General features: G+C 34.7%; 1 long non-coding RNA gene across 1 annotated transcript; it reads right to left on the bottom strand.

Moving 5' to 3' along the window:
• Positions 1–4,664: 4,664 nt before the first annotated feature.
• Positions 4,665–6,402, bottom strand: LOC121975067. The gene is made up of 2 exons (XR_006110202.1): positions 5,924–6,402; positions 4,665–4,908 (listed from the first exon to the last, which is right to left on the bottom strand). It is a non-coding gene; the product is annotated as an uncharacterized LOC121975067 (long non-coding RNA).
• Between the last annotated feature and the right edge of the window lie 2,400 nt (positions 6,403–8,802).

Here is an 8,802-nt window from a genome sequence, read left to right as displayed (position 1 = left end):
AGGGGGTTTTAATTTTATTATCTTGTCAACCTATCTTTATGACAAATTAATAGTTAGTTTTCTTCGGTCATACAAATAATAGCAATGACTCCGATGGAGAAGATACTATTAGACATGTCTAAGTGTATACCATTACTTGACACTAAGTCCATTAATAAGATTATGCCCCTTCCGATAAGGAAGATCACACGCTCTTAATTAATTTCCTATAGTCATCCAAAATGAAAGTTTGATCTAGTGATCCGCAAACAAACTCATCCGATATGGAGGAAGGCACTCAGAGCCAACGCGCAAGTTTATTTGCATCACTTACAAACCAGTAATGGAGACCGTGGAATTTATTAAAATAAATCCCTCTCCCACTTAGTTATTTAAAGTGAGGAATTTTAAACTATCCTAGCATACATCACATGCATACACACACATCACAGTAAATAAAAGTAATAAATATGGAAATTTATTTTCCAACTATTATGCCATTTTTCCATCACTGTCTTCCGTGTGCTCCAACCCTAGCTGCTGCCATCATTAGCCACCACCATCGGGTCAAGTCGTCGCATCCATCTTGCTTCTTATTCCGCTGCGCCTCTGGTGCTCCAAAAGTACCACGCCTCGCAAGAATCCGATCCGCGATAAAAATAAAATTTTACATATATCGATCCTATATTCCACGAAGGAATGTACATGTAATCTAGATCGAAAATAAAATTCTAAAATCTTAGGGCTAATACAACACCTGCTGTATTAGTTACATACAATCATGCACACACAAAATAATGCCCTTGACATGTCCAAGGGTACAATCACACAAAACATTTATAAGTCATAATAGTTGGAGCCTGCAACCACAAAGTTAGCACATCCTACTATTATCCTGCTTAAATTATGTATGATATGTGCATAACCAATTTCGAAAACCAAACACACAGAGACAAACCCTAACTCAGATACCAATTGTTGGTTAGTCCTAGGAAAACGTACCAGTTCCACTGTACAAAAATTTTTATACAAGTGTCGAACCTTTCCTTAAATAACCTATTGTGTTCTTTAGAAGTTAAATTAGGAATCGCAGACGGAACTTAACATCATTGATTCCAAATTTAACTTATCTGTTCTTAATGGTTTAGATTTGAATCGCAAGCGGAACTTAACACTATTAATTCAAATCCACCTATGTTATTAATTCCATTAAATATTAATTTTCAAAATTGGCTTCCAGGACTGCATGGCCAGACACATGGCCTTCTTGGATATGGGAGCAACCACCACCGCCTCGACAAAGACTTTTAAGGAAAGCTAATATTTAATTTCCTTAAATAACTCTAGGTTAACCAAAAAGAACAATCGAATCACAAATTCGACAAAGTAAAAAACACAAACTCGAAAACAAATTCGAAAACTAGATCTAATTGCCTCTTGTGTTTGGAATTCTTACAGAAATAAACTAGCATGATGCGGAAAATAAATACTAGTAATACCTTTCTTTGTGAACTTTAATGACTTCTTGATCTTCTACCGTATTCCTCTTCTAACCTCGGACGTTGTGTGGGCAACAATCTTCCGAGATGAGAACCACCAAACACCTTCTTCTTCCTTCTAGGTTTCGGCCACCAAGAGTCCTTCTTGATGGAGAGGTTCGGCCACCACCAATGCTCCAAGGGATGCTAGAGACTAGGCTTCTTTTCTCTTCTTCTTCTCCTTGCTTGATCCGACCACCAAGAGAACTCCATCAATGAAAAAGATTCAGCCACAATAAGGAGAGAAGAGAAAGAGGAGGGGCCGACGACACCCAAGGAGGAGAGGGAGGAAGAAAAAGAATAGAGTCGTTAGCTATGAAGGCACCTCTACCCCCTCTTTTATAATCCTTTGTCTTGGCAAATAAGGAAATTTAAATAAAAACTTCCTTAATTCTTTTTCCATGAAAAGGAAAATTTATTTAATTAAAAATAATTTCCTCTTCTCACATGTAATGGCCGACCACTTTTAAAAAACAAAACAAGGAGAGTTTTAATTAACACAAGAATTAAAACTTCCTAATTTATCTTCAGAAGTTTATAAAAAATTTCTCCAATAATTTTTCCCTTCATGGTGGATTGTAAAAAGGAAATTTTATAAATTAAAATCTTTCTTTTAAACATGTGAATGATTTCCAAAAAGGAAAGTTATATCTAAAAATTAAAATCTCCATTTAATCTACAAATAAAGAAAGATATCAAATCTTTTCTTAATCTTTTGTAGAAACTAAGAAAAGAGAATATTTAATTTTAAACTCTCTTTTAAATCATGAACATGGTTAAAAAAGGAAAGTTTTCTCAAAATTAAAATCTACCTTTCAATCTACAAATAAGGAAAGATTTCAAATCTTTTCTTAATCTTTTGTAGAAAGCTATAAGATTTAAATTTTAAACTCTTTTTATAACCATGGAATCCACATAAGAAAAATTAAAAAAAAAATTACTTTTTATTTTAATAGGGTCGGCCACCTAAGCTTGGATTCAAGTTAGGGCCGGCCACTTCATGAAGCCATGAACCATGCCTTTGGCCGACCCTAGCTTAGACTCCAAGCTAGCTTGGGCGGCCCCTATAGGATGGGTAAGAAGGTGGGTATAGGTGGGTATAGTACTCTATAATTAAGAGGCTACGATAGGGACCGAGAGGAGGAATTGGTTTTGGTCTCCCGATGAAATTAAGCATCTCATGTTCGCTCCGAACACATAACTTAATTTCATCAATAATAATTCATTCCACTAAAGAATTATTATTGAACTACCACACCAATCCCAAATTACATTTTGGGCTTCTTCTTATTATGAGTGTGTTAGTCTCCCTGTGTTTAAGATAATGAATGTCTACTAATTAAATGAGTTACTGATAACTCACTTAATATCTTAGTCCGAGAGTAGTACCACTCAACCTTATCGTCATGTCGGATTAAGTCCACCTGCAGAGTTTAACATGACAATCCTTATGAGCTCCTCTTAGGGACATTCTCAACTTAGATAATTAGGACATAGTTTCCCTCTATAATCAACAACACACACTATAAGTAATATCATTTCCCAACTTATCGGGTCTATTGATTTATCGAGCTAAATCTCACCCATTGATAAGTCAAAGAAATAAATACTAAATATATGTGTTTGTTATTATATTAGGATTAAAAGCACACAATTCTATAATAACTAAGGTCTAGTTCTTTTATAAAGTCAGTACAAAAAGAACTTACCTAAAATAATTCTACTCAATACACTTGGAGTGTATCACTGTAATTTATTAGTTAAGATAAACTAATACTTAATTACACTACGACTACTTCAACGGTTTGTTCCTTTCCATTTTAGTCGCGAGCAATTGTTTATAATTTATAAAGAACCGACAATATGATCTTCTGTGTGTGACACCACACACCATGTTGTCTACTATATAAATTATTTGAACAAATTACTTTTAACAAATAAATGTAGATATTTGACCATTGTGATTCTTTATTTCTAAATAAATGTTTATATAAAAGCTAGGCTTTTAGTATACACTCTAGCAAAGTTAATTTCTCAATCAACTCTCACTTAATTTGGGTATTCCAAATAGACCTTCTTTGAACCCAATAACTCTATCCCCTGTAAATATATCATACGAGCTCCAATTAAATCTCAGAAAATTTCTAAAAATTCCTAAAAAATCCTATAAAATTATTTCACAAATAATCTTATTTTTTAATTATTATTTTGGTGTCGTATTTTACATACAATCTTCCCCTTTTGATGTGGATTAACCTAAGTTAGGGTAATATAAAACAGTAAAGTAAATGGATATGAAATTTAGAACATTAAATATGAAAATTAAAATAATAAAAAATTATGCATCCCCCTAGACTTAACATTTATTTCTCCTCCTTTGATCACATTAAAAATATGAGTAAAATATTGAAAATACATTGAAAAATTTCTAAGGGTTGCATCAATAGTAATTAATACTTAGAAAAATTCTGAAATTTATTTTTCAAAAATCTAAATTTCTACGATTTAAAAACTCATTTATTTGATATTTTAAATTTTTTTTTTGAGTATGTAAAATAGAAAATATATTTGCAAAAAAAAATCAAGAATTAAATGTTTAAGCATTTTTAATTAAAAATTATCATTTTGAGAATAATTTCATAAATATTAATTAATAGTTAAAAATTTTAGAAATTTTTTTTGTTTGACAAAGAATATGATATTTTATCATAAAAATTTAAAATTTTAAAAATAACTCTTTGAAATAATTTTAATTCTAAAGAAATAACTTTTATTGAAAAATTTATAAAAAATAATAGCAGTCAAAAAAATTTCATAATTTTTTCCTAATCTTAAGTAATAAAATTTTTTTCCATAGAAAAATTAAGTTCTAATTAATTTCAAACAGAAAGAATATGAAATAATTTATTTGAAAAAGTTAGATAATTTTAAGTATGCAAAGAAAATATTAATGCAAATTAAAAGAAATATTTATATAGATTTAACTTAAGCATGATTTTAGTACCCATTATAGGTTTCTACATAATAGATTAATCAAAAATTTTCTTGGAATATATTTTCTTGTCATTTTTCTAATTTAACCCTTATGAAATTTATAATTGAAACACCCTGCACTAACCCTTATGACATTTTTCTATTTCCGTCCCAATCATCAAATTTGTTTTTCTATTTTTATTTATTTATTATTTTTAAAAAAAATCAAAATAAACCGTCTTTAGCTTCCCACAAGAAAGGAAGTCACTCATGTCTCTATTATTACAATAGGAAATTCTATATTTCATTTTCAAATCACAAACTCCTAACAGTGGTAGTGTCTGACGCATCTCATCTCACTAGCTCGATCAAACCACCTCCGTCTCCTCCATATCAGTCCCAGTATTCTTTCCTGTTCCTGTTAGAAATTGATTATGAGTCCCTGACTCTACAAGTACTATCCATAAGCAGTAATGAACAAGTTTGATAACCTTAAACTTTATAAATTAAAATTTAAAATAACAGAAACATAACATTCATATACTAGCAATAAATTTGCACTAAAAAAAACAAAGAGAACCTACAATTCAAGTTGCTAGTCACAGATAGGATGCCTTTATATATTTTTTTTATAAAGCTAACCTTGCATTTCATTTTAGGGAAAACACAATAAACTTACGAGGTAAAATGTTATAACTACAAGTCAGAGTGTGATAGTGGTGGCCCATATATGAATCCTTTTTATGTTGTCAGTCAAACCATGAGAGGTATCTTTTTGGTGTCATTCTCATTCATTTCTCCTTTACCTTATGAAGGGTCCTCCTTGAAGCTCATCCTAAGGCACCCAACCCATACTGGTCACCTACCATGCTCATGTTCTCCTAGTTATAAACACATACCCATCTATACAAAATATGGTTAAAACAACAACTTATAAACTGATTTTGAACAAAACATTAGGTATACTAACAAGTGATACGCTAACAATACTTAATTAATTGATACTAACCTTTAAAGCTTATGTAACTGAAATTCACAGCCCATAAATTATGAACTTAGCCATTCAAATATTGCAAAATTGAAAAGAACCATATTCTAACTAATCCAAACATAGCAACTAATCATATCCAAAATTGAACAAACAACAATTAAGCTACACGTAAGCATAACATTGAGAACATTGACAAAATTAAAACTAAGGTATTCCAGGACACAACAACCAATGACAAGAACAGAAATCATAAATTCCACCCCTTTTTTTTACAATGTTTTCAGTTGGACAGTGAAGAAACCAAACAAATACTATGAAGCGAGAGAGAAAGAAAAGGTCTGGCACTTGGTTTCTACCCCACAGAACTATCTATGGAAACAAGTGCTAATAATAATAACTGTAACACCGAGGAAAAATAGAAATCCATCAATCATCAACTTACACACAAACACATCCATAACAGAACTCGGCAAGATGAAATAGAATCGATTGCATCTTCAATTATAGCCTTCTTCCTCCACAAATCCAACAAGAGTTCTCGGAAACAACAAGGGAGTGACAAGAAAAGCAACCAAAAATCCTTATCAAACAGGACTCGCCTTAGTACAACAAATCTTGCCAAGATCACAGAGATGCTAAGAAGTAGCATATCATTATCATTTCCGATCAAAAACCCCAAGAACGGCAAGATCCGATCAAGAAGTCCCGCAGCAACTCAGCGAGATGCAAACATAAAAGCCAATATCAACTTCTACCCGAGAAAACCAAAGCACACAAACACGAAAAACCGTCGGATCCAAAAAAACAAATGAGCTAACAAACAAGATCAGCAACAAAACCCTCATCCTCCCGGCCTCTCGGCATTTCTCCCTTATCCCTATCACAACCTCCCTTTATATCCCCCTTCTTCTCTAATTGGCCCCCAACCCACTAGTAATCCTCCCCACTTTTGACCCATGACCCAACTTATGTGAAATTCTTTTAGTTAATGAAATAAAAATCCTATAGGGTCTTAATTAAATTTCATAGGATCCAAAACTTTTCCATATCACTTTCATCCACTTACCCCCTATTATTTATTACCCTTTTTTTTATCACTGAACTCTCTGTTCTGAACCGTTTAAAGTGATGGAGCCTTATATGTGGGCCTTACAATTCTCCCCTCCTAAAACAAAAATTTTGTCTTCGAAATTAAACTTACCAAATAACTCGGGATAGCCGTTGTGCATGTCGAGCTCAGCCTCCCAGGTAGGTTCCTCTACAAGCCGGTTCCTCCATAAGACCTTCACCATTCAGATCTCCCTGTTTCTTAACTTTCGGATTTGTTGATCCAGAATTTGAATGGGTTTCTCCTCATAAGATAAATTTGGCGTCCACTGTATAGGCTCATGACGAATCACATGAGGAGGGTTCGAGATATACTTTCAGAGCATGGAAATGTGGAACACATTATGAACTCCTATAAGTTTGATGGTAAGGGGACCCGGTATGCTTGGGTACCAATCTGATTCAAAATCTCAAAAGGTCCAATATATCGTGGTCTGAGTTTCCCCTTCTTCCCGAATCTTTGTACCCCTTTCATAGGAGACACTTTGAGAAAAAACATGATCTCCTACTTCAAACTCTAACTCCCTTCGCCGTTGATCGACATAACTCTTCTGGTGACTCTGAGTTGCTTGCAGATAGCTTGTGAATCCTTGAAACTTGATCTACCATGTGAATCACTAGATCCGGCCCCAATATTAGCTTCTCTCCCACCTCGTCCCAATGTAACATAGTCCTGCATCTCCTCCCATACAAAGCTTCATACGGAGTCATCCCGATTGTAGCTTGGTAACTATTGTTGTAAGTAAACACTATTAAGGGCAATTTACACTCCCAACTTCCTCAAAAGTTGATTGCACAGGCTCGGAGCATATCCTCCAAAATCTGAATTACCCGCTCTGACTGTCCGTCTGTTTGAGGATGAAATGCCGCGCTAAAAGCAAGCTTTGTAACTAACCCACGGTGCAAACTTTCCTAAAATCCACAAGTGAACTTTGGGTCTCTATCTGATACTATTTAGGCAAGAATTCCATGAAGGCAGACAATCTCTCGAATATACAATTCTGCATACTGTCATTGTGAATGTTGTCCTTACCGACAGGAAATGGGCCAACTTCGTTAGCCGATCCACTATAACCCATATAACACTAAATCCCCTTGGCGCGATCAGCAATCCCACCATGAAATCCATGGCTATATTCTCTGATTTCTAGGTGGGTATCGGGAGGGGTTCCAAGAGTCCTGACGACCTTTGATGTTCTGCCTTCACTTGTTGACAGGTAAGATGTTCTTGGACCATCTGTGCTATGTCCTTTTTCATGTCCGACCACCAGTATAACTGTTGCATATCCTTGTACATTTTTGTACTTTCAGGATGTACTGAGTATGGTGTGGTATGTGCTTTTGCCATCAGGTCCTTCCTAAGAGTACCTACTTGGGGTACCCAAATACAACCCTTGTACTTTACAAGCTCGTCTATTATTGAGTAAATAGTATGTCCTTTTGCTTCATCTCTCTGTTCCATTCCGCTCTGTTGGTGCATGATGACCTTCCGAATCTGATCAGTAGTTTGATTTTATGGTCATTGCTGATAATCTGTTCTCCTCATTGGTCGCCAACACTTCTAGATTTAATCATTGAAATTCTGAAATCAGCTGTTGTTGGATCGTCAATTGATATAAGATCGAGGATTTGTGGCTCAGAGCATCTGCCACCACGTTGGCCTTACCGGGATGATACTTAATGTCGCAATCATAGTCCTTTATTGGCTCTATTCATCGTCTCTGCCTCATATTCAACTCCTTCTGCGTAAAAAAATATTTCAAGCTCTTGTGGTCCGTGAAGACTTCATAGCGTTCACCATATAGGTAATGCCTCTATATCTTTAACGCATAAACAATTGCTGCCAACTCCAAGTCATGCATGGGGTAGGTTTGCTCATGCCTTTTCAACTGACAAGATGCATAAGCGATGACCTGTACATCCTGCATCAGCACTGCACCCAAACCACTCTTGGAGGCATCTGTATATACTACGAACCATTTAGTATTATCTGGGATTGCAAGCACTAGCGCAGTTATCAATTGTTCTTTTAGCTCTTCAAAGCTCCTTTTGCACTGATCTATCCATGTTGGGTTTTTCGGGCCGCGAAAATCACTTTTTCGCGTCGCAGAAACCCCGAAACCCCTTAGCCATTGGATCCGTGCGAAGGAAAAATTTTGAAAATACGAGTACGAGTTTTAAACTTCGATCTACAGTAGATCTACAAAGGAAAAA

This window comes from Zingiber officinale, chromosome 4B, assembly GCF_018446385.1.
Source record: "Zingiber officinale cultivar Zhangliang chromosome 4B, Zo_v1.1, whole genome shotgun sequence".
Classification (NCBI taxonomy): domain Eukaryota; kingdom Viridiplantae; phylum Streptophyta; class Magnoliopsida; order Zingiberales; family Zingiberaceae; genus Zingiber; species Zingiber officinale.
Note: the sequence above shows the minus strand (reverse complement) of the source record. Positions and strands in the feature narration are given on the sequence as shown.